General features: G+C 47.9%; 2 long non-coding RNA genes across 2 annotated transcripts; one reads left to right on the plus strand and one right to left on the minus strand.

Moving 5' to 3' along the window:
- Nucleotides 1-10,608: 10,608 nt before the first annotated feature.
- LOC309614987 lies at nt 10,609-15,480 on the minus strand. Its single transcript, XR_014236490.1, has 2 exons — nt 15,391-15,480; nt 10,609-14,501 (listed from the first exon to the last, which is right to left on the minus strand). It is a non-coding gene; the product is annotated as an uncharacterized lncRNA (long non-coding RNA).
- On the plus strand, nt 11,884-16,845 carry LOC309614990. Its single transcript, XR_014236493.1, has 3 exons — nt 11,884-11,951; nt 14,620-15,940; nt 16,831-16,845. It is a non-coding gene; the product is annotated as an uncharacterized lncRNA (long non-coding RNA).
- Nucleotides 16,846-23,109: the final 6,264 nt, after the last annotated feature.

The following is a 23,109-nucleotide window of genomic DNA, read 5'->3' on the forward strand; positions in this document are numbered from 1 at the left end:
CCATTAAAGAAGAAAGACCTGTTAGTCCTTTGGTAGTGTAGGACACCTCGGCAGCATTATCTTCAGTAGTCAAAGAGTGGACTGTGTGGAAAGGAAAACTTTCCCTTCCCGGTTTTTCAGCATCATGGATTCCCTCAACCAGCCCTCCTTTATAACAATGCGATGTGGAGAATTAGTTGGAAAAAATCCTTGTGCAAGTTCCACACCAGGAAGCTTTCCTTCACCGAAGGAATACCGTGTGGAAAATTTTTGGTAGTGTCTTGCTTCTGGTGACATGGGCAACCCATTGTCTTCTATTGGGGGGGCAGCAGCCTTGCCACAGTGTGCGGTGAGTTACCAACTCGTGTAATGAACCAAAGTCGCCTGTTCCATCACTGGTGCAACAAGACTCTGAGTTCTAACACTGCCTGCTTTAAGCACTTTTACTACATTTCCTGCACTGAAAGCGCTCGGGCATGAATGTTTTCCTCCTCTGTGGCATGAACCACATTACACTCCTAAGTCGCCAACAATCCCACCAGAAGTTTGGCTATGGTTTCTTTTATTGGCAGTTTAAACACGGAGCGTCAAAAGACTTTATCTTGAACCCGAGAGTCGGTATATTTGCAGGTCTATCCTGACGGCTCTGAGCTGCTCCAAACGCGGGGGGGTGAGGGTTGTTGGGCTGTAAATGACGGTGAATAAGACTTTCTGTGTTTGGTTATTAAGAAACACAGTCTTAGCGCATATGGGTACTAGGCGTTTCCCTAGACATTTGAAAAGATTTCATCACGTTCCTTGCTAGAAATCAGGTGTTGAATCTTCAATGTCATAGGTCTTCGAAAATCGGCCTCGTTCCTGGGTAAACACATTACAGCCCAGGATTTTAGGATATGCAGCATGCTGAATTTGTGCACATCCTCAATTTCCTGCACTCTCTTGGATGAAACAGGGCCAACAAGTCACCAGGGGAAGCAACCATAGGCATCATTTCTTGGATGTAGACATACTGCCATCTAGTGACTGAAAAGCGTTGCCGCCTATTCGTAGATTCCAACCGCATTTACCTTCAAACCTTAAGGCTGTTTTAAAAAAAAAAAATTGAGTCGGTTCAGGTGAACAAATCACCGTCTGAGTCTCCGACAAGGTCGCCATTGCATTCAGTATAAGATCTGGTGAAGAAACTCTTCGTGCTCCTATCTTCGTTTTGATACCTTGTGACTGCTTGGGAAATTGTTTGTTACCTCTCCGTTTGGTGGCCCCAGTCTCTCTCAAAGCGAACTACATGATGTGAGGAGAGACTCAAATTTGCCACTGCATATCACTAGTGCCAGGAAACTGTCAAAGAGAGCCCAAAGTGTCTCAGCCCCTTGGCGTCAGTTACGTACACAAGAGGGCCACCGTGCATGAAAGTTCTCGCTTCCTACATTGTGAAAGACCCATAGCTTTATGAATTTGAACCCAGGCGGTTGCAGGTGCCCGCAAAGTCTTTCATGTACTAGGACCTTGGACCCTGGCACTCCTGCGTTCCTCCAAGCGAATACAGTTGCCTTCGCCCTGTAGGTCTTGCAAAATACACATCTGGTCCTCTGAACCACAGACACAGGATCTCTTCAATGTTCACAGAAAGGCCCATTAAAATTCCCACTTCTGGCCTACTGGAAAAGGTAACACTTCTTTCTTAGAGCTTAGAGTGAATTTCCCTGGAGAAATGCATGTATCCTCTCCTCGAGGAGCAGACCACACATGAACATGGCCTTCCAAAACTTCTGTTGTAGCCGGTTGTGAATACACGCAAAACCAGAGACCGTCTGCTCTGCATGCCCTGGTTCTCTGTCAGTCTGTTGAAGACGACAGGTCCTCTTAGTCCTCTGGTATGGTCGGACACCTTCGCTCCATTTTGTCCCCGAGGAAAATTTTTGACTGCGCAGAAACTACAATTTTCCCTTCCTGGTTGATTCAGCACTATTGGGTGCCCTCAAGCAGCCCTCGTTTGTAACAATGCAAGATGCAGAATTAGTGGAACAACCTCCCTGTGCATGTTCCACCCCAGCAAGCTTTCCTTCACCAGAGGAATACTGTGTGGAAACCTATGGGGAATGTCTTGCTTCTGGTTACAAGGGCAACCTATTGTCTGGTATTGGTGCGGCAGCCACCTTGGCACTACGATCAGGGAGTTAACAACTTGTGCAATGAACCAAAATCACCTGTACCAACACTGGTGCCACAAGTCTCTGAGTTCGTCCAGTGCCTGCTTCACTCACTGCTGCAACGTTTCCTATACAGCAGCCTTCGGGCATGAAGGATTTCGCCCTCTGTGGCAAGAAACACATTACCCTTCTGTATCGAAAAGAAGCCCAGCAACATTGTGGACCCAGTTTCTTTTTATTGGCATTTTGAACACGGAGCGTCACAATTCCTTGTCTTCAACCTTAGAATGGCAATCTCGGCAGCTCTGTACTTCCTGCTCCTACATGCTCCATATGCGGTGGGTGACGTTTCTGGGCTTTAAGCATTCGGGGAATACTTTTTTCTGTACTGGATTGTTAAGAATCGCAGAGGTTGGGTATATGCGAACCAGATGTTTCCCAACAAGTTGGAAAAGACTTCCCCCCATTCTCTGGTAGAATTCAAGTTGTACACCTGCAGCTTTTTACCTCTCTAGAAAGAGAGTCTCTCCAGGTTCAACTCATTATAGCCCAGGCTTTCGGGATATAGAGCATCCTATATTTTGTGCCCTTCCTCAATTTCCTTTATTCTGCTGAAATAAAGAGGGCCAAAAAGGTCACCAGGGGAAGCAAACTCAGGCCTCTTTACTTGGATGCAGTCATAGTGCCTTCAATTGACAGAAAAGTGTACCCGCATACTCGCATATTCCAACCTAATTTACCCTCAAAGCCAAACGTTGTTTGAAACCAAAAATCGAGACTCTTCAGTTATAAACAACAGATCACAGCCTAAGTGTACAACACTGTCGCATTGCATTCCTTCTAAGAACACACGAAGAAATTCTTGGTGCTAGTATCTTCGTTTTGTGACCGTGTGACTGATTGGGGAATTGTTCCTTGCCTCTGAGTTTGGAGGCCTCTACCTCTCTCACAGGGAAGTACATGATGTGAGGGGAGACTGAAATTTCCGACTGCATATCACTGGTGCCAGGAAAGGGTCAAAGAGAACCCAAAGTGGGTCACATCCGTGATTTCAGTTACATATAGAGAAGGCACACTGTGCAGGATAATTCTGGCTTCCTACACTGTGAGAGACACATATGCTTATGAATTTCAATGCAAGGCTTAGCAGTTGGCAGCAAACGTTCTCACGTATTAGGACCTTGTACACGGGCACTCTTGCATGCCTCCCAGCGAATACAGATGCCTTCGAAGTGCACGTTTTGCAAAAGACACAACTTCTCCTCCTAATCCCGGACACAAGGTCCCTTCAACTGTAAGTGAAAAGCCCATTAAATTTCCCACCTGTGGCATACCGGGTAAGGTACCACGTGTGTCTTGCAGGTTACAGGGCATTTGTGTGGAGAAATGTATGCCTCTTCCACTTGAGGAGCAGACCACACCTGAATATGCCAGTCCAAAACGTCTCTTGTAGCCAGTTGTGAATACATGCAAAACCAGAGCCCGTCTGCTCTGCTTGCAGTGGTCTTCATCATGCCGTTGAAGAAGAAAGACCTGTTAGTCTTTTGGTAGGGTAGGACACCTTGGGAGCATTATCTGCGGTAGACAAAGAGTTGACTGAGTGGGCAGATTTCCAAGACATGTAAGACGTGAGAGAACAGATTTCCTGGAGCTCTTGGAGTGCTGAGGAAATCTAGCTCCCCCAAGGAAGAGTGCAGTGTGTTGCCCTACACTCAACATACACAGGGTGACTGGAAAAGGTTTCCGGGCCTGGATGTTTCTTAGCGGGCCAGAGGAGTCTGTCGGTACTCGGTGTTCTTGCAGGGAATAGGGTGCCCAAGAGAGGTCCTCAGTGTCTTGAAAAGCGTAGGAACGTTAAAAGAAAACAGACCTGAAACTAATGCCTCAAGGAACCTGCTCCAAACTTCTACTTCGGCAGGGCTATTAAAGGCCTTACCTTGAGGAAAGGACTCACGTCAAGTTTCCCGTTAGCTCCAGAGCATGTCAGAAGGAGCTCCTACACAGGCTATGAAAGCACCCTGTTTATTTCGAGAAAACTCCTTCTCTTCCCAGAGTCCTGCCTACAGTAACAAGAGGCCCGTCCAAAACAGTGTTATTTAGGTAGCTTCAAGGCAGCATGAATGGAGCTTTCAAAAAGGGAAAGCAAGGTTTGTGCCATCAGGTCCCCGTTTCCAGTGAACACGCAGCCTACCTCCTTGTGATTTCAACCGAGTAAATATACACTTTAGCTACACACTGGTCCCTTCCCCGATTAAAGTTTTCTTGGCATGGACTTCTGCATGTAGCGAACTGCCTCTCCCAAAGAACGCTCTAGGTATGCTTTCTGGCCTTAGCTACTTCTAAAACCCTGCACTGTAAGAGGAAGAACTGTGCTTTGGTTACAGCAAGAACGCAAGCCGACTTTCTCCTGTAAATATGGGGTGTTTCCATATGAGTTTGTAGAAGGAATGCGAAGCAGAGTTGGTTTGTCTTTGCAGCTCAGTCTAGGGAACTGAGGCAGATTTGCATGCCATGTAGGACTTGAGAGAAGAAATTTCCTGGAGTTGCTGGAGTACTGAGGAAATATAGCTCTCCCAAGGAAGAATGCAGTGTGTTGCCCTACACTCAACATACACAGGGTGACTGGGAAACGTTTCCCTGACTGTAAGTTTCTTAGCAGGCCAGCAGACCCTGCCGGTACTCAGTCTTCTTGCAGGGAATAGGGTGCCCATGCGAGGGTCCTAGGTTTCCTGAAAAGCGTACTAACGTTAAAATAAACAGAACGACGACTAAGGCCTCAGGGAAACAGCTCCACGCTTCCGCATCAGATGGGCTATTCAAGGCCTTACCTTGAGGAAAGTACTCACGTCAAGTTTCTCTTTAACTCCAGAGCATGTCAGAAGGAGCTCCTACAAAGGCTTTGAAAGCACCCTGCTTATTTCGAGAAAACTCCTTTTCTTCCCAGAGTCCTGCATAGAGTAACTAGAGGCTCGTCCAAAACAGTGTTATTTAGGTAGCTTCAAGGCAGCATGAATGGAGCTTTCAAAAACGGAAAGCAAGGCTTGCGCCATCAGGTCCCCATTTCCAGTGAACACGCAGCCTACCTCCTTGTGATTTCTACCAAGTAAATATACACTTAGGTACACACTGGTTCCTTCCCCGAATAAAGTTTTCTTGGCACGGAGTTCTGCATGTAGCGAACTGCCTCTCCCAAGGAAGGCTCTAGGTACGCTTTCGGGCCTTAGCTGCTTCTAAAACCCTGCAGTGTAAGAGGAAGAACTGTGCTTTGGTTACAGCAAGAACGAAAGCCGTCTTTCTCCTGTAAATATGGGGTCTTTCCATATGAGTTTGTGGAAGGAATGCAAAGCAGAGTTGGTTTGTCTTTGCAACTCAGCCTAGGGCACTGAGGCAGATTTGCATGACATGTAGGACTTGAGAGAAGAGTTTTCCTGGAGCTTTTGGAGTGCTGAGGAAATCTACCTCTCCCAAGGAAGAGTGCAGTGTGTTGCCCTGCAGTCAGCATACACAGGGTGAATGGGAAAAGTTTCCGTGCCTGGATATTTCTTAGCATCCCGGTGGAGCATGCCGGTACTCAGTGTTTTTGTAGGGAATAGGGTGCCCATGAGAGGGTCCTAGGTTTCCTGAAAAGCGTACTAACGTTAAAATAACCTGAACGACGACTAAGGCCTCAGGGAAACAGCTCCAAGCTTCCGCACCAGATCGGCTATTCAAGGCCTTACCTTGAGGAAAGTACTCACGTCAAGTTTCCCTTTAGCTCTACAGCATGTCAGAAGGAGCTCCTACACAGGCTGTGAATGCACCCTGTTTATTTCGAGAAAACTCCTTCTCTTCCCAGAGTCCTGCCTACAGTAACTAGAGGCCCGTCCAAAACAGTGTTATTTAGGTAGCTTCAAGGCAGCATGAATGGAACTTTCAAAAGGGGAAAGCAAGGCTTGTGCCATCACGTCCCCGTTTCCAGTGAACACACAGCCTACCTCCTTGTGATTTCTACCAAGTAAATATACACTTCAGCTATACACTTGTCCCTTTCCCAAATAAAGTTTTCTTGGCACCGAGTTGTGAATGAAGCGAACTGCCTCTCCCAAGGAAGGTTCTAGGTATGCTATCGGGCTTTAGCTGCTTCTAAAACCCTGCAGTGTAAGAGGAAAAACTGTGCTTTGGTTACAGCAAAAACGCAAGCCGTCTTTCTCCTGTAAATATGGGGTGTTTCCATATGAGTTTGTAGAAGGAATGCGAAGCATAGTAGGTTTGTCTTTGCAGCTCAGTCTAGGGCACTGAGGCAGATATGCATGACGTGTAGGAATTGAGAGAACAGATTTCCTGGAGCTGTTGGAGTGTTGAGGAAATCTAGCTCTCCAAAGGAAGAATGCAGTGTGTTGCCCTACACTCAACATACACAGGGTGACTGTGAAAGGTTTCCGTGACTGGTTGTTTCTTAGCAGGCCAACAGACCCTGCCGGTACTCAGTGGTCCTGCAGGGAATAGGGTGCCCAGGCGAGGTTCCTAGGTTTCCTGAAAAGCGTACTAACGTTAAAATAAAGCAGAATTGCAAGTAATGCCTGAAGGAAACTGCTCCCTGCTTCCACTTCAGCAAGGATATTCAAGGCTTTACCTTGAGGAAAGTACTCACGTCAAGTTTTCTTTTAGCTCTAGAGCGTCTCAGGAGGATCTCCCACTCAGGATATGAAAGCACCCTGTTTATTTAGAGAAAACTCGTTCCCTTCCCAGAGCCCTGCTTACAGTGAATAGAGACCCGTCAAATCACTGGTATTTATGGAGCTTCAAGGCAGCATAAATGGAGCTTTGAAAATGGGAATGCAAGTCTTCTGCCATCAGGTCCCCGATTCCAGTGAACTCGCAGCCTAACTCCTTGTGATTTCTCCCAAGTAAATATCCACTCTAGCTACACACAGATCCCTTCCCCGAATAACGTTTTCTTGGCACAGAGGTCTGCATGGAACGAACTGCCTCTCCCAAGGAACTTTCTAGGTACGCTATCGGACCTTAGCCTCTTCTAAAACCCTGCAGTGTAAGAGGAAGAACTGTGCTTTGCTTACAACAGGAATGCAAGCCTACTTTACCCTGTAAGTATAGCATCTTAAGCTACGAGTTTGCAGAAGGAATGCGAAGCACATTTGGTTACTCAGTTCATCTCAGCCTAAGACAATGAGACAGATTTGCATGACATCTAGGACTTGAGAGAACAGATTTCCTGGAGCTGTTTGAGTTCTGAGGAAATCAAGGAAAGGTGCAGTATGTTGCCCTATGCTCAGCATACACAGGGTGACTGGGAAAGTTTTCCGGGCCTGAATGTTTCTTAGCAGGTACTCAGTGTTCTTGCAGGGAATAGGGTGCCCATGTGGGGAACCTAGGTTTCCTGAAAAGCGTACTAACGTTAAAATAAACAGAACGACGACTAAGGCCTCAGGGAAACAGCTCCACGCTTCCGCATCAGATGGGCTATTCAAGGCCTTACCTTGAGGAAAGTACTCACATCAAGTTTCTCTTTAACTCCAGAGCATGTCAGAAGGAGCTCCTACAAAGGCTTTGAAAGCACCCTGCTTATTTCGAGAAAAGTCCTTCTCTTCCCAGAGTCCTGCATAGAGTAACTAGAGGCCCGTCCAAAACAGTGTTATTTAGGTAGCTTCAAGGCAGCATGAATGGAGCTTTCAAAAACGGAAAGCAAGGTTTGTGCCATCACGTCCCCGTTTCCAGTGAACACGCAACCTACCTCCTTGTGATTTCTACCAAGTAAATATACACTTAGGTACACACTGGTTCCTTCCCCGAATAAAGTTTTCTTGGCACGGAGTTCTGCATGTAGCGAATTGCCTCTCCCAAGGAACGCTCTAGGTATGCTTTCGGGCCTTAGCTGCTTTTAAAACCCTGCAGTGTAAGAGGACGACCTGTGCTTTGGTTACAGCAAGAATGCAAGCCGTCTTTCTCCTGTAAATATGGTGTTTTTCAATATGAGTTTGTAGAAGGAATGCAAAGCAGAGTTGGTTTGTCTTTGCAGCTCAGTCTAGGGCACTGAGGCAGATTTGCATGACATGTAGGACTTGAGAGAAGAGATTTCCTGGAGCTGTTGGAGTGCTGAGAAAATCTATCTCTCCCAAGGAAGAGTGCAGTGTGTTGCCCTGCAGTCAGCATACACAGGGTGATTGGGAAAGGTTTCCGTGCCTGGATATTTCTTAGCATCCCGGTGGAGCCTGCCGGTACTCGGTGTTTTTGTAGGGAATAGGGTGCCCATGAGAGGGTCCTAGGTTTCCTGAAAAGCGTACTAACGTTAAAATAAACTGAACGACGACTAAGGCCTCAGGGAAACAACTCCACGCTTCCCTACCAGATCGGCTATTCAAGGCCTTACCTTGAGGAAAGGACTCACGTCAAGTTTCCCTTTAGCTCTAGAGCATGTCAGAAGGAGCTCCTACACAGGCTGTGAATACACCCTGTTTATTTCGACAAAACTCCTTCTCTTCCCAGAGTCCTGCCTACAGTAACTAGAGGCCCGTCCAAAACAGTGTTATTTAGGTAGCTTCAAGGCAGCATGAATGGAGCTTTCAAAAAGGGAAAGCAAGGCTTGTGCCATCACGTCCCCGTTTCCAGTGAACACGCAGCCTAACTCCTTGTGATTTCTCCCAAGTAAGTATCCACTCTAACTACACACAAATCCCTTCCCAGAATAACGTTTTCTTGGCACGGAGTTCTGCATGGAACGAACTGCCTCTCCCAAGGAACTTTCTAGGTACGCTATCGGACCTTAGCCTCTTCTAAAACCCTGCAGTGTAAGAGGAAGAACTGTGCTTTGCTTACAACAGGAACGCAAGCCTAATTTCTCCTGTAAGTATAGGATCTTGAGCTACGAGTTTGCAGAAGGAATGCGAAACAGATTTGGTTTCTCAGTGCAGCTCAGCCTAAGAAATGAGATAGATTTGCATGACATGTAGGACTTGAGAGAAGAGATTTCCTGGAGCTGTTGGAGTGCTGAGGAAATCAAGCTCTCCTAAGGAAGAGTGCAATATGTTGCCCTACGCTCAGCATACACAGGGTGACTGGGAAAGTTTTCCGGGCCTGAATGTTTCTTAGCAGGCCAGTGCAGTCTGCCGGTACTCAGTGTTCTTGCAGGGAACAGGGTGCCCATGTGGGGAGCCTAGATTTCCTGAAAAGCGTACTAACGTTAAAATAAACAGAACGACGACTAAGGCCTCAGGGAAACAGCTCCACGCTTCCGCACCAGATCGGCTATTCAAGGCCTTACCTTGAGGAAAGGACTCACGTCAAGTTTCCCTTTAGCTCTAGAGCATGTCAAAAGTAGCTCCTACACAGGCTGTGAATGTACCCTGTTTATTTCGAGAAAACTCCTTTTCTTCCCAGAGTCCTGCCTACAGTAACTAGAGGCCCGTCCAAAACAGTGTTATTTAGGTAGCTTCAAGGCAGCATGAATGGAGCTTTCAAAAAGGGAAAGCAAGTCTTGTGCCATCACGTCCCCATTTCCAGTGAACACGCAGCCTACCTCCTTGTGATTTCTACCAAGTAAATATACACTTCAGCTACACACTGGTCCCTTCCCCGAATAAAGTTTTCTTGGCACAGAGTTATGCATGTAGCGAACTGCCTCTCCCAAGGAACGCTCTAGTTATGCTTTCGGGCCTTAGCTCCTTCTAAAACCCTGCAGTGTAAGAGAAACAACTGTGCTTTGGTTAGAGCAAGAACAGAAGCCGACTTTCTCCTGTAAATATGGGGTGTTTCCAAATGAGTTTGTAGAAGAAATGCGAAGCAGAGTAGGTTTGTCTTTGCAGCTCAGTCTAGGGCAGTGAGGCCGTGTTGCATGATATGTAGGACTTGAGAGAAGAGATTTCCTAGAGCTGTTGGAGTGCTGAGGAAATTTAGCTACCCCAAGGTAGAGTGCAGTGTGTTGCCCTACACTCAACATACACAGGGTGACTGGGAAAGGTTTCGGTGACTGGATGTTTCTTAGCAGGCCAGCAGACGCTGCTGGTACTCAGTGTTCCTGCAGGGAATAGGGTGCCCATGGGAGGGTCCTAGGTTTCCTGAAAAGCGTACTAATGTTAAAATAAAGAAGAACTGCAAGAAATACCTGAAGGAAACTGCACAATGCTTCCAATTCAGCAAGGATATTCAAGGCTTTACCTTGAGGAAAGTACTCATGTCAAGTTTCCTTTTAGCTCTAGAGCGTCTCAGGAGGAACTCCCACCCAGGATATGAAAGCACCCTGTTGATGCAGAGAAAACTCGTTCCCTTTCCAGTACCCTGCCTACAGTGACCAGAGACCCGTCGAAAACACTTTTATTTAGGTAGCTTCAGAGCAGCATGAATGGAGCTTTCAAAATGGGACAGAAAGGCTTGTGCCATCAGGTCCCCGTTTTCAGCGAACACGCAGCCTACCTCCTTGTGATTTCTACCAAGTAGATATACACTCTAGCCACACACTGGTCCCTTCCCTGAATAACGGTTTCTAGGCACGGAGTTTTGCGTGTAGCCAACTGCCTCTCCCAAGGAGCGCTCTAGGTACGCTATCGGGGCTTAGCTTCTTCTAAAACCCTGCAGTGTAAGAGGAAGAACTGTGCTTTGGTAACAGCAGGAACGCAAGGCGACCTTCTACTGTAAGGATGGGGACTTAAGGTACGACTTTGTAGAAGGAATGCGAAGCAGTTTTGGTTTCTCAGTGCCGCTCAGCCTAGGGCAATGAGGCAGTTTTGCATGACATATAGGACATGAGAGAACAGATTTCCTGGAACTATTGGAGTGCTGATGAAATCCAGCTCTCCCAAGGAAGAGTGCAGTATGTTGACCTACACTCAGCATACACAGAGTGACTGGGAAAGGTTTCCGGGCCTGGATGTTTCTTAGCAACCCAGTGGAGCCTGCCGGTTCTCGGTGTTCTTGAAAGGAATAGGATGCCCATGCGAGGTCCTCGGTGTCTTGAAAAGCGAACTAACTTTAAAGGAAAACGGAACTGAAACTAATGCCTCAAGGAAACTGCTCCAAGCTTCCACTTCGGCAGGGCTATTCAAGGCTTAACCTTGAGGAGAAAACTCACTTCAAATTTCCAATTAGCTCTACAGCGTCTCAGGAGGAGCTCCCACGCAGGCTGTGAAAGCACCCTGTTGATTTAGAGAAAACTCCTTCCCATCCCAGTACACTGCCTAAAGTGAACAGAGACCCGTCCAAAACACTGTTATTTAGGTAGCTTCAAGGCAGCATGAATGGAGCATCCAAAATGGGAAAGCAAGGCTTGTGCCATTAGGTCCCCGTTTCCAGCGAACACGCAGCCTACCTCCTTGTGATTTCTACCAAGTAAATATACACTCTAGCTACACACTGGTCCCTTCCTTGAATAAAGTTTATTTGGCACGGAGTTCTGCGTGTAGCCAACCGCCTCCCCCAAGGAGCGCTCTTGCTAGGCTATCGGGCTTAGCTTCTTCTAAAACCCTGCAGTGTAAGAGGAAGAACTGTGCTTTGGTTACAGCAGGAACGCAAGCCGACTTTCTCCTGTAAGGATGGGGTCTTAAGGTATGACTTTGTAGAAGGAATGCGAAGCAGTTTTGGTTTCTCAGTGCCACTCAGCCTAGGGCAATGAGGCAGATTTGCATGACATGTAGGACGTGAGAGAACAGATTTCCTGGAGCTGTTGGAGTGCTGAGGAAATCTAGCTCTCCCAAGGAAGAGTGCAGTGTGTTGCCCTACACTCAAAATACACAGAGAGACTGGGAAATGTTTCCGAGTCGGGATGTTTCTTAGCAGCCCAGTGGAGCCTGCCGGTACTCGGTGTTCTTGCAGGGAATAGGGTGCCCACGCGAGGTCCTTGGTGTCTTGAAAAGCTTACTAACCTTAAGAGAAAACAGACCTGAAACTAGTGCCTCAAGGAAACTGCTCCAAACTTAGCTTCGGCAGGTCTATTCAAGGCTTTACCTTGAAGAAAGGACTCACGTCAAGTTTCCTTTTATCTCTAGAGCGTCTCAGGAGAGGCTCCCACCCAGGCTATGAAAGCACCCTGTTGATGTAGAGAACACTCGTTCCCTTCCCAGAGCCCTGCCTACAGTGACGAAAGTCACGTCCTAAAACTGTTATTTAGGTAGCTTCAAGGCAGCATGAATGGAGCTTTCAAAATGGGAAAGCAAGGCTTGTGCCATAAGGCCCCCGGTTCCACTGAAAACGCAGCCTACCTCCTTGTGATTTCTACCAAGTAAATATACACTCTAGCTACACACTGGTCCCTTCCTTGAATTAAGTTTATTTGGCACTGAGTTCTGCGTGTAGCCAACAACCTCCCCCAAGGAGCGCCCTAGGTAGGCTATCGGGCTTAGCTTCTTCTAAAACCCTGCAGTGTAAGAGGAAGAACTGTGCTTTGGTTACAGCAGGAACGCAAGCCGACTTTCTCCTGTAAGGATGGGGTCTTAATGTATGACTTTGTGGAAGGACTGCGAAGCAGTTTTGGTTTCTCAGTGCCGCTCAGCCTAGGGCAATGAGGCAGATTTGCATGACATGTAGGACGTGAGAGAACACCATTCCTTGAGCTGTTGGAGTGCTGAGGAAATCTAGCTCTCCCAAGGAAGAGTGCAGTGTGTTGCCCTACACTCAAAATACACAGAGTGACAGGGTAAGGTTTCCGGGTCGGGATGTTTCTTAGCAGCCCAGTGGAGACTGCCGGTACTCGGTGTTCTTGCAGGGAATAGGGTGCCCACGCGAGGTCCTCGGTGTCTTGAAAAGCTTACTAACCTGAAAAGAAAGCAGACCTGAAACTAATGCCTCAAGGAAACTTCTCCAAATTTAGCTTCGGCAGGGCTATTCAAGGCTTTACCTTGAAGAAAGGATTCACGTCAAGTTTCCTTTTATCTCTAGAGCGTCTTAGGAGAGGCTCCCACCCAGGCTATGAAAGCACCCTGTTGATGTAGAGAACACTCGTTCCCTTCCCAGAGCCCTGCCTACAGTGACTAAAGACACGTCCTAAAACTGTTATTTAGGTAGCTTCAAGGCAGCATGAATGGAGCTTTCAAAATGGGAAAGCAAGGCTTGTGCCATAAGGTCCCCGTTTCCAGTGAACACGCAGCCTACCTCCTTGTGATTTCTACCAAGTAAATATACACTCTAGCTACACACTGGTCCCTTCCTTGAATAAAGTTTATTTGGCACGGAGTTCTGCGTGTAGCCAACGGCCTCTCTGATGGAGCGCTCTAGGTATGCTATCAGGGCTTTGCCTCTTCTCAAACCCTGCAGTGTAAGAGGAAGAACTGTGCTTTGGTAACAGCAGGAACGCAAGCCGACTTTCTCCTGTAAGGATGGGGTCTTAAGGTATGACTTTGTAGAAGGAATGCGAAGCAGTTTTGGTTTCTCGGTGCCGCTCAGCCTAGGGCAATGAGGCAGATTTGCATGACACGTAGGACTTGAGAGAACAGATTTCCTGGAGCTGTTGGAGTGCTGAGGAAATCTACCTATCCCAAGGAAGAGTGCAGTGTGTTCCCTACACTCAGCATACACAGAATGACTCGGAAAGTTTTCCAGGCCTGGAAGTTTCTTAGCAGCCTAGTGGAGCCTGCCGGTACTCGGTGTTCGTGCAGAGAATAAGGTGCCCACGCGAGGTCCTCCGTTTCCTGAAAAGCTTACTAACGTTAAAGAAAGCAGACCTAAAGCTAATGCCTCAAGGACTCTGCTCCAAGCTTCCACTTCGGCAGGGCTATTCAAGGCTTTACCTTGAGGAAAGGACTCACGTCAAGTTTCCTTATAGCTCTAGAGCGTCTCAGGAGAAGCTCGCACCCAGGCTATGAAAGCACCCTTTTGATGTAGACAACACTCGTTCCCTTCCCAGAGCCCTGCCTACAGTGACTAAAGACGCGTCCTAAAACTGTGACTTAGGTAGCTTCTAGGCAGCATGAATGGAGCATTCAAAATGGGAAAGCAAGGCTTGTGCCATCAGGTCCCCGTTTCCAGCGAACACGCAGCCTACCTCCTTGTGATTTCTACCAAGTAAATACACACTCTAGCTACACATTGGTCCCTTCCTTGAATAAAGTTTATTTGGCACGGTGTTCTGCGTGTAGCCAACCGGCTCCCCCAAGGAGCGCTCTAGGTACTCTATCGGGGCTTAGCCTCTTATCAAACCCTGCTGTGTAAGAGGAAGAACAGTGCTTTGGTTACATCAGGAATGCAAGCCGACTTTCTCCTATAAGTATGGGGTCTTAAGGTATGACTTTGTAAAAGGAATGCGAAGCAGTTTTGGTTTCTCGGTGCCGCTCAGCCTAGGGCAATGAGACAGATTTGCATGACACGTAGGACTTGAGAGAACAAATTTCCTGGAGCTGTTGGAGTGCTGAGGAAATCTAGCTCTCCCAAGGAAGAGTGCAGTGTGTTGCCCTACACTCAGCATACACAGAATGACTGGGAAAGTAGTCCGGGCCTGGAAGTTTCTAAGCAGCCTAGTGGAGCCTGCTGGTACTCTATGTTCTTCCAGGGAATAGGGTGCCCACACGAGGTCCTCGGTGTCTTGAAAAGCTTACTAACCTTAAAAGGAAACAGACCTGAAACTAATGACTCAAGGAAACTGCTCCAACCTTAGCTTCGGCAGGGCTATTCAAGGCTTTACCTTGAGGAAAGGACTTACGACAGGTTTCCTTTTAGCTCTAGAGCGTCTCAGGAGAAGCTCCCACCCAGGCTATGAAAGCACCGTGTTGATGTGGACAACACTCGTTCCCTTCCCAGAGCCTTGCCTACAGTGACTAGAGACCCGTCCTAAAACTGTTATTTAGGTAGCTTCAAGGATGCTTGAATGGAGCATTCAAAATGGGAAAGCAAGGCTTGTGCCATTAGGTCCCCGTTTCCAGCGAACACGCAGCCTACCTCCTTGTGATTTCTACCAAGTAAATATACACTCTAGCTACACACTGGTCCCTTCCTTGAATAAAGTTTATTTGGCACGGAGTTCTGCGTGTAGCCAACCGCCTCCCCCAAGGAGCGCTCTTGCTAGGCTATCGGGCTTAGCTTCTTCTCAAACCCTGCAGTGTAAGAGGAAGAACTGTGCTTTGGTAACAGCAGGAACGCAAGCCGACCTTCTACTGTAAGGATGGGGTCTTAAGGTATGACTTTGTAGAAGGAATGCGAAGCAGTTTTGGTTTCTCAGTGCCGCTCAGCCTAGGGCAATGAGGCAGTTTTGCATGACATATAGGACATGAGAGAACAGATTTCCTGGAACTATTGGAGTGCTGATGAAATCCAGCTCTCCCAAGGAAGAGTGCAGTATGTTGACCTACACTCAGCATACACAGAGTGACTGGGAAAGGTTTCCGGGCCTGGATGTTTCTTAGCAACCCAGTGGAGCCTGCCGGTTCTCGGTGTTCTTGAAAGGAATAGGATGCCCATGCGAGGTCCTCGGTGTCTTGAAAAGCGAACTAACTTTAAAGGAAAACGGAACTGAAACTAATGCCTCAAGGAAACTGCTCCAAGCTTCCACTTCGGCAGGGCTATTCAAGGCTTAACCTTGAGGAGAAAACTCACTTCAAATTTCCAATTAGCTCTACAGCGTCTCAGGAGGAGCTCCCACGCAGGCTGTGAAAGCACCCTGTTGATTTAGAGAAAACTCCTTCCCATCCCAGTACCCTGCCTAAAGTGACCAGAGACCCGTCCAAAACACTGTTATTTAGGTAGCTTCAAGGCAGCATGAATGGAGCATCCAAAATGGGAAAGCAAGGCTTGTGCCATTAGGTCCCCGTTTCCAGCGAACACGCAGCCTACCTCCTTGTGATTTTTACCAAGTATATATACACTCTAGCTACACACTGGTCCCTTCCTTGAATTAAGTTTATTTGGCACAGAGTTCTGCGTGTAGCCAACCGCCTCCCCCAAGGAGCGCTCTTGCTAGACTATCGGGCTTAGCTTCTTCTAAAACCCTGCAGTGTAAGAGGAAGAACTGTGCTTTGGTTACAGCAGGAACGCAAGCCGACTTTCTCCTGTAAGGATGGGGTCTTAAGGTATGACTTTGTAAAAGGAATGCGAAGCAGTTTTGGTTTCTCAGTGCCACTCAGCCTAGGGCAATGAGGCAGATTTGCATGACATGTAGGATGTGAGAGAACAGATTTCCTGGAGCGGTTGGAGTGCTGAGGAAATCTAGCTCTCCCAAGGAAGAGTGCAGTGTGTTGCCCTACACTCAGCATACACAGAATGACTGGGAAAGTAGTCCGGGCCTGGAAGTTTCTAAGCAGCCTAGTGGAGCCTGCTGGTACTCTATGTTCTTCCAGGGAATAGGGTGCCCACACGAGGTCCTCGGTGTCTTGAAAAGCTTACTAACCTTAAAAGGAAACAGACCTGAAACTAATGACTCAAGGAAACTGCTCCAACCTTAGCTTCGGCAGGGCTATTCAAGGCTTTACCTTGAGGAAAGGACTTACGACAGGTTTCCTTTTAGCTCTAGAGCGTCTCAGGAGAAGCTCCCACCCAGGCTATGAAAGCACCGTGTTGATGTGGACAACACTCGTTCCCTTCCCAGAGCCTTGCCTACAGTGACTAGAGACCCGTCCTAAAACTGTTATTTAGGTAGCTTCAAGGATGCTTGAATGGAGCATTCAAAATGGGAAAGCAAGGCTTGTGCCATTAGGTCCCCGTTTCCAGCGAACACGCAGCCTACCTCCTTGTGATTTCTACCAAGTAAATATACACTCTAGCTACACACTGGTCCCTTCCTTGAATAAAGTTTATTTGGCACGGAGTTCTGCATGTAGCCAACCGCCTCCCCCAAGGAGCGCTCTTGCTAGGCTATCGGGCTTAGCTTCTTCTAAAACCCTGCAGTGTAAGAGGAAGAACTGTGCTTTGGTTACAGCAGGAACGCAAGCCGACTTTCTCCTGTAAGGATGGGGTCTTAAGGTATGACTTTGTAGAAGGAATGCGAAGCAGTTTTGGTTTCTCGGTGCCACTCAGCCTAGGGCAATGAGGCAGATTTGCATGACATGTAGGACGTGAGAGAACAGATTTCCTGGAGCTGTTGGAGTGCTGAGGAAATCTAGCTCTCCCAAGGAAGAGTGTAGTGTGTTGCCCTACACTCAAAATACACAGAGAGACTGGGAAATGTTTCCGAGTCGGGATGTTTCTTAGCAGCCCAGTGGAGCCTGCCGGTACTCGGTGTTCTTGCAGGGAATAGGGTGCCCACGCGAGGTCCTTGGTGTCTTGAAAAGCTTACTAACCTTAAGAGAAAACAGACCTGAAACTAGTGCCTCAAGGAAACTGCTCCAAACTTAGCTTCGGCAGGTCTATTCAAGGCTTTACCTTGAAGAAAGGACTCACGTCAAGTTTCCTTTTATCTCTAGAGCGTCTCAGGAGAGGCTCCCACCCAGGCTATGAAAGCACCCTGTTGATGTAGAGAACACTCGTTCACTTCCCAGAGCCCTGCCTACAGTGACTAAAGACGCGTCCTAAAACTGTGACTTAGGTAGCTTCTAGGCAGCATGAATGGAGCATTCAAAATGGGAAAGCAAGGCTTGTGCCATCAGGTCCCCGTTTCCAGCGAACACGCAGCCTACCTCCTTGTGATTTCTACCAAGTAAATACACACTCTAGCTACACATTGGTCCCTTCCTTGAATAAAGTTTATTTGGCACGGAGTTCTGCGTGTAGCCAACCGCCTCCCCCAAGGAGCGCTCTAGGTACTCTATCGGGGCTTAGCCTCTTATCAAACCCTGCTGTGTAAGAGGAAGAACAGTGCTTTGGTTACATCAGGAATGCAAGCCCACTTTCTCCTATAAGTATGGGGTCTTAAGGTATGACTTTGTAAAAGGAATGCGAAGCAGTTTTGGTTTCTCGGTGCCGCTCAGCCTAGGGCAATGAGGCAGATTTGCATGACACGTAGGACTTGAGAGAACAAATTTCCTGGAGCGGTTGGAGTGCTGAGGAAATCTAGCTCTCCCAAGGAAGAGTGCAGTGTGTTGCCCTACACTCAGCATACACAGAATGACTGGGAAAGTAGTCCGGGCCTGGAAGTTTCTAAGCAGCCTAGTGGAGCCTGCTGGTACTCTATGTTCTTCCAGGGAATAGGGTGCCCACACGAGGTCCTCGGTGTCTTGAAAAGCTTACTAACCTTAAAAGGAAACAGACCTGAAACTAATGACTCAAGGAAACTGCTCCAACCTTAGCTTCGGCAGGGCTATTCAAGGCTTTACCTTGAGGAAAGGACTTACGACAGGTTTCCTTTTAGCTCTAGAGCGTCTCAGGAGAAGCTCCCACCCAGGCTATGAAAGCACCGTGTTGATGTGGACAACACTCGTTCCCTTCCCAGAGCCTTGCCTACAGTGACTAGAGACCCGTCCTAAAACTGTTATTTAGGTAGCTTCAAGGATGCTTGAATGGAGCATTCAAAATGGGAAAGCAAGGCTTGTGCCATTAGGTCCCCGTTTCCAGCGAACACGCAGCCTACCTCCTTGTGATTTCTACCAAGTAAATATACACTCTAGCTACACACTGGTCCCTTCCTTGAATAAAGTTTATTTGGCACGGAGTTCTGCGTGTAGCCAACCGCCTCCCCCAAGGAGCGCTCTTGCTAGGCTATCGGGCTTAGCTTCTTCTAAAACCCTGCAGTGTAAGAGGAAGAACTGTGCTTTGGTTACAGCAGGAACGCAAGCCGACTTTCTCCTGTAAGGATGGGGTCTTAAGGTATGACTTTGTAGAAGGAATGCGAAGCAGTTTTGGTTTCTCGGTGCCACTCAGCCTAGGGCAATGAGGCAGATTTGCATGACATGTAGGACGTGAGAGAACAGATTTCCTGGAGCTGTTGGAGTGCTGAGGAAATCTAGCTCTCCCAAGGAAGAGTGTAGTGTGTTGCCCTACACTCAAAATACACAGAGAGACTGGGAAATGTTTCCGAGTCGGGATGTTTCTTAGCAGCCCAGTGGAGCCTGCCGGTACTCGGTGTTCTTGCAGGGAATAGGGTGCCCACGCGAGGTCCTTAGTGTCTTGAAAAGCTTACTAACCTTAAGAGAAAACAGACCTGAAACTAGTGCCTCAAGGAAACTGCTCCAAACTTAGCTTCGGCAGGTCTATTCAAGGCTTTACCTTGAAGAAAGGACTCACGTCAAGTTTCCTTTTATCTCTAGAGCGTCTCAGGAGAGGCTCCCACCCAGGCTATGAAAGCACCCTGTTGATGTAGAGAACACTCGTTCCCTTCCCAGAGCCCTGCCTACAGTGACGAAAGACACGTCCTAAAACTGTTATTTAGGTAGCTTCAAGGCAGCATGATTGGAGCTTTCAAAATGGGAAAGCAAGGCTTGTGCCATAAGGTCCCCGTTTCCAGTGAACACGCAGCCTACCTCCTTGTGATTTCTACCAAGTAAATATACACTCTAGCTACACACTGGTCCCTCCCTTGAATTAAGTTTATTTGGCACTGAGTTCTGCGTGTAGCCAACAACCTCCCCCAAGGAGCGCTCTAGGTAGGCTATCGGGCTTAGCTTCTTCTAAAACCCTGCTGTGTAAGAGGAAGAACTGTGCTTTGGTTACAGCAGGAACTCAAGCCCACTTTCTCCTGTAAGGATGGGGTCTTAAGGTATTTCTTTGTAGAAGGAATGCGAAGCAGTTTTGGTTTCTCAGTGCCGCTCAGCCTAGGGCAATGAGGCAGATTTGCATGACATGTAGGACGTGAGAGAACACCTTTCCTTGAGCTGTTGGAGTGCTGAGGAAATCTAGCTCTCCCAAGGAAGAGTGCAGTGTGTTGCCCTACACTCAAAATACACAGAGTGACTGGGTAAGGTTTCCGGGTCGGGATGTTTCTTAGCAGCCCAGTGGAGACTGCCGGTACTCGGTGTTCTTGCAGGGAATAGGGTGCCCACGCGAGGTCCTCGGTGTCTTGAAAAGCTTACTAACCTGAAAAGAAAGCAGACCTGAAACTAATGCCTCAAGGAAACTTCTCCAAATTTAGCTTCGGCAGGGCTATTCAAGGCTTTTCCTTGAAGAAAGGATTCACGTCAAGTTTCCTTTTATCTCTAGAGCGTCTTAGGAGAGGCTCCCACCCAGGCTATGAAAGCACCCTGTTGATGTAGAGAACACTCGTTCCCTTCCCAGAGCCCTGCCTACAGTGACGAAAGTCACGTCCTAAAACTGTTATTTAGGTAGCTTCAAGGCAGCATGAATGGAGCTTTCAAAATGGGAAAGCAAGGCTTGTGCCATAAGGCCCCCGGTTCCACTGAACACGCAGCCTACCTCCTTGTGATTTCTACCAAGTAAATATACACTCTAGCTACACACTGGTCCCTTCCTTGAATTAAGTTTATTTGGCACTGAGTTCTGCGTGTAGCCAACAACCTCCCCCAAGGAGCGCCCTAGGTAGGCTATCGGGCTTAGCTTCTTCTAAAACCCTGCTGTGTAAGAGGAAGAACTGTGCTTTGGTTACAGCAGGAACGCAAGCCGACTTTCTCCTGTAAGGATGGGGTCTTAAGGTATGACTTTGTAGAAGGAATGCGAAGCAGTTTTGGTTTCTCAGTGCCACTCAGCCTAGGGCAATGAGGCAGATTTGCATGACATGTAGGACGTGAGAGAACACCATTCCTTGAGCTGTTGGAGTGCTGAGGAAATCTAGCTCTCCCAAGGAAGAGTGCAGTGTGTTGCCCTACACTCAAAATACACAGAGTGACTGGGTAAGGTTTCCGGGTCGGGATGTTTCTTAGCAGCCCAGTGGAGACTGCCGGTACTCGGTGTTCTTGCAGGGAATAGGGTGCCCACGCGAGGTCCTCGGTGTCTTGAAAAGCTTACTAACCTGAAAAGAAAGCAGACCTGAAACTAATGCCTCAAGGAAACTTCTCCAAATTTAGCTTCGGCAGGGCTATTCAAGGCTTTACCTTGAAGAAAGGATTCACGTCAAGTTTCCTTTTATCTCTAGAGCGTCTTAGGAGAGGCTCCCACCCAGGCTTTGAAAGCACCCTGTTGATGTAGAGAACACTCGTTCACTTCCCAGAGCCCTGCCTACAGTGACTAAAGACACGTCCTAAAACTGTTATTTAGGTAGCTTCAAGGCAGCATGAATGGAGCTTTCAAAATGGGAAAGCAAGGCTTGTGCCATAAGGTCCCCGTTTCCAGTGAACACGCAGCCTACCTCCTTGTGATTTCTACCAAGTAAATATACACTCTAGCTACACACTGGTCCCTTCCTTGAATAAAGTTTATTTGGCACGGAGTTCTGCGTGTAGCCAACGGCCTCTCTGATGGAGCGCTCTAGGTATGCTATCAGGGCTTTGCCTCTTCTCAAACCCTGCAGTGTAAGAGGAAGAACTGTGCTTTGGTAACAGCAGGAACGCAAGCCGACTTTCTCCTGTAAGGATGGGGTCTTAAGGTATGACTTTGTAGAAGGAATGCGAAGCAGTTTTGGTTTCTCGGTGCCGCTCAGCCTAGGGCAATGAGGCAGATTTGCATGACACGTAGGACTTGAGAGAACAGATTTCCTGGAGCTGTTGGAGTGCTGAGGAAATCTACCTATCCCAAGGAAGAGTGCAGTGTGTTCCCTACACTCAGCATACACAGAATGACTCGGAAAGTTTTCCGGGCCTGGAAGTTTCTTAGCAGCCTAGTGGAGCCTGCCGGTACTCGGTGTTCGTGCAGAGAATAAGGTGCCCACGCGAGGTCCTCCGTTTCCTGAAAAGCTTACTAACGTTAAAGAAAGCAGACCTAAAGCTAATGCCTCAAGGACTCTGCTCCAAGCTTCCACTTCGGCAGGGCTATTCAAGGCTTTACCTTGAGGAAAGGACTCACGTCAAGTTTCCTTATAGCTCTAGAGCGTCTCAGGAGAAGCTCGCACCCAGGCTATGAAAGCACCCTTTTGATGTAGACAACACTCGTTCCCTTCCCAGAGCCCTGCCTACAGTGACTAAAGACGCGTCCTAAAACTGTGACTTAGGTAGCTTCTAGGCAGCATGAATGGAGCATTCAAAATGGGAAAGCAAGGCTTGTGCCATCAGGTCCCCGTTTCCAGCGAACACGCAGCCTACCTCCTTGTGATTTCTACCAAGTAAATACACACTCTAGCTACACATTGGTCCCTTCCTTGAATAAAGTTTATTTGGCACGGTGTTCTGCGTGTAGCCAACCGCCTCCCCCAAGGAGCGCTCTAGGTACTCTATCGGGGCTTAGCCTCTTATCAAACCCTGCTGTGTAAGAGGAAGAACAGTGCTTTGGTTACATCAGGAATGCAAGCCGACTTTCTCCTATAAGTATGGGGTCTTAAGGTATGACTTTGTAAAAGGAATGCGAAGCAGTTTTGGTTTCTCGGTGCCGCTCAGCCTAGGGCAATGAGGCAGATTTGCATGACACGTAGGACTTGAGAGAACAAATTTCCTGGAGCTGTTGGAGTGCTGAGGAAATCTAGCTCTCCCAAGGAAGAGTGCAGTGTGTTGCCCTACACTCAGCATACACAGAATGACTGGGAAAGTAGTCCGGGCCTGGAAGTTTCTAAGCAGCCTAGTGGAGCCTGCTGGTACTCTATGTTCTTCCAGGGAAAAGGGTGCCCACACGAGGTCCTCGGTGTCTTGAAAAGCTTACTAACCTTAAAAGGAAACAGACCTGAAACTAATGACTCAAGGAAACTGCTCCAACCTTAGCTTCGGCAGGGCTATTCAAGGCTTTACCTTGAGGAAAGGACTTACGACAGGTTTCCTTTTAGCTCTAGAGCGTCTCAGGAGAAGCTCCCACCCAGGCTATGAAAGCACCGTGTTGATGTGGACAACACTCGTTCCCTTCCCAGAGCCTTGCCTACAGTGACTAGAGACCCGTCCTAAAACTGTTATTTAGGTAGCTTCAAGGATGCTTGAATGGAGCATTCAAAATGGGAAAGCAAGGCTTGTGCCATTAGGTCCCCGTTTCCAGCGAACACGCAGCCTACCTCCTTGTGATTTCTACCAAGTAAATATACACTCTAGCTACACACTGGTCCCTTCCTTGAATAAAGTTTATTTGGCACGGAGTTCTGCGTGTAGCCAACCGCCTCCCCCAAGGAGCGCTC

Source organism: Balaenoptera borealis, assembly GCF_965194805.1.
Source record: "Balaenoptera borealis genome assembly, chromosome: 17".
Lineage (NCBI taxonomy): Eukaryota > Metazoa > Chordata > Mammalia > Artiodactyla > Balaenopteridae > Balaenoptera > Balaenoptera borealis.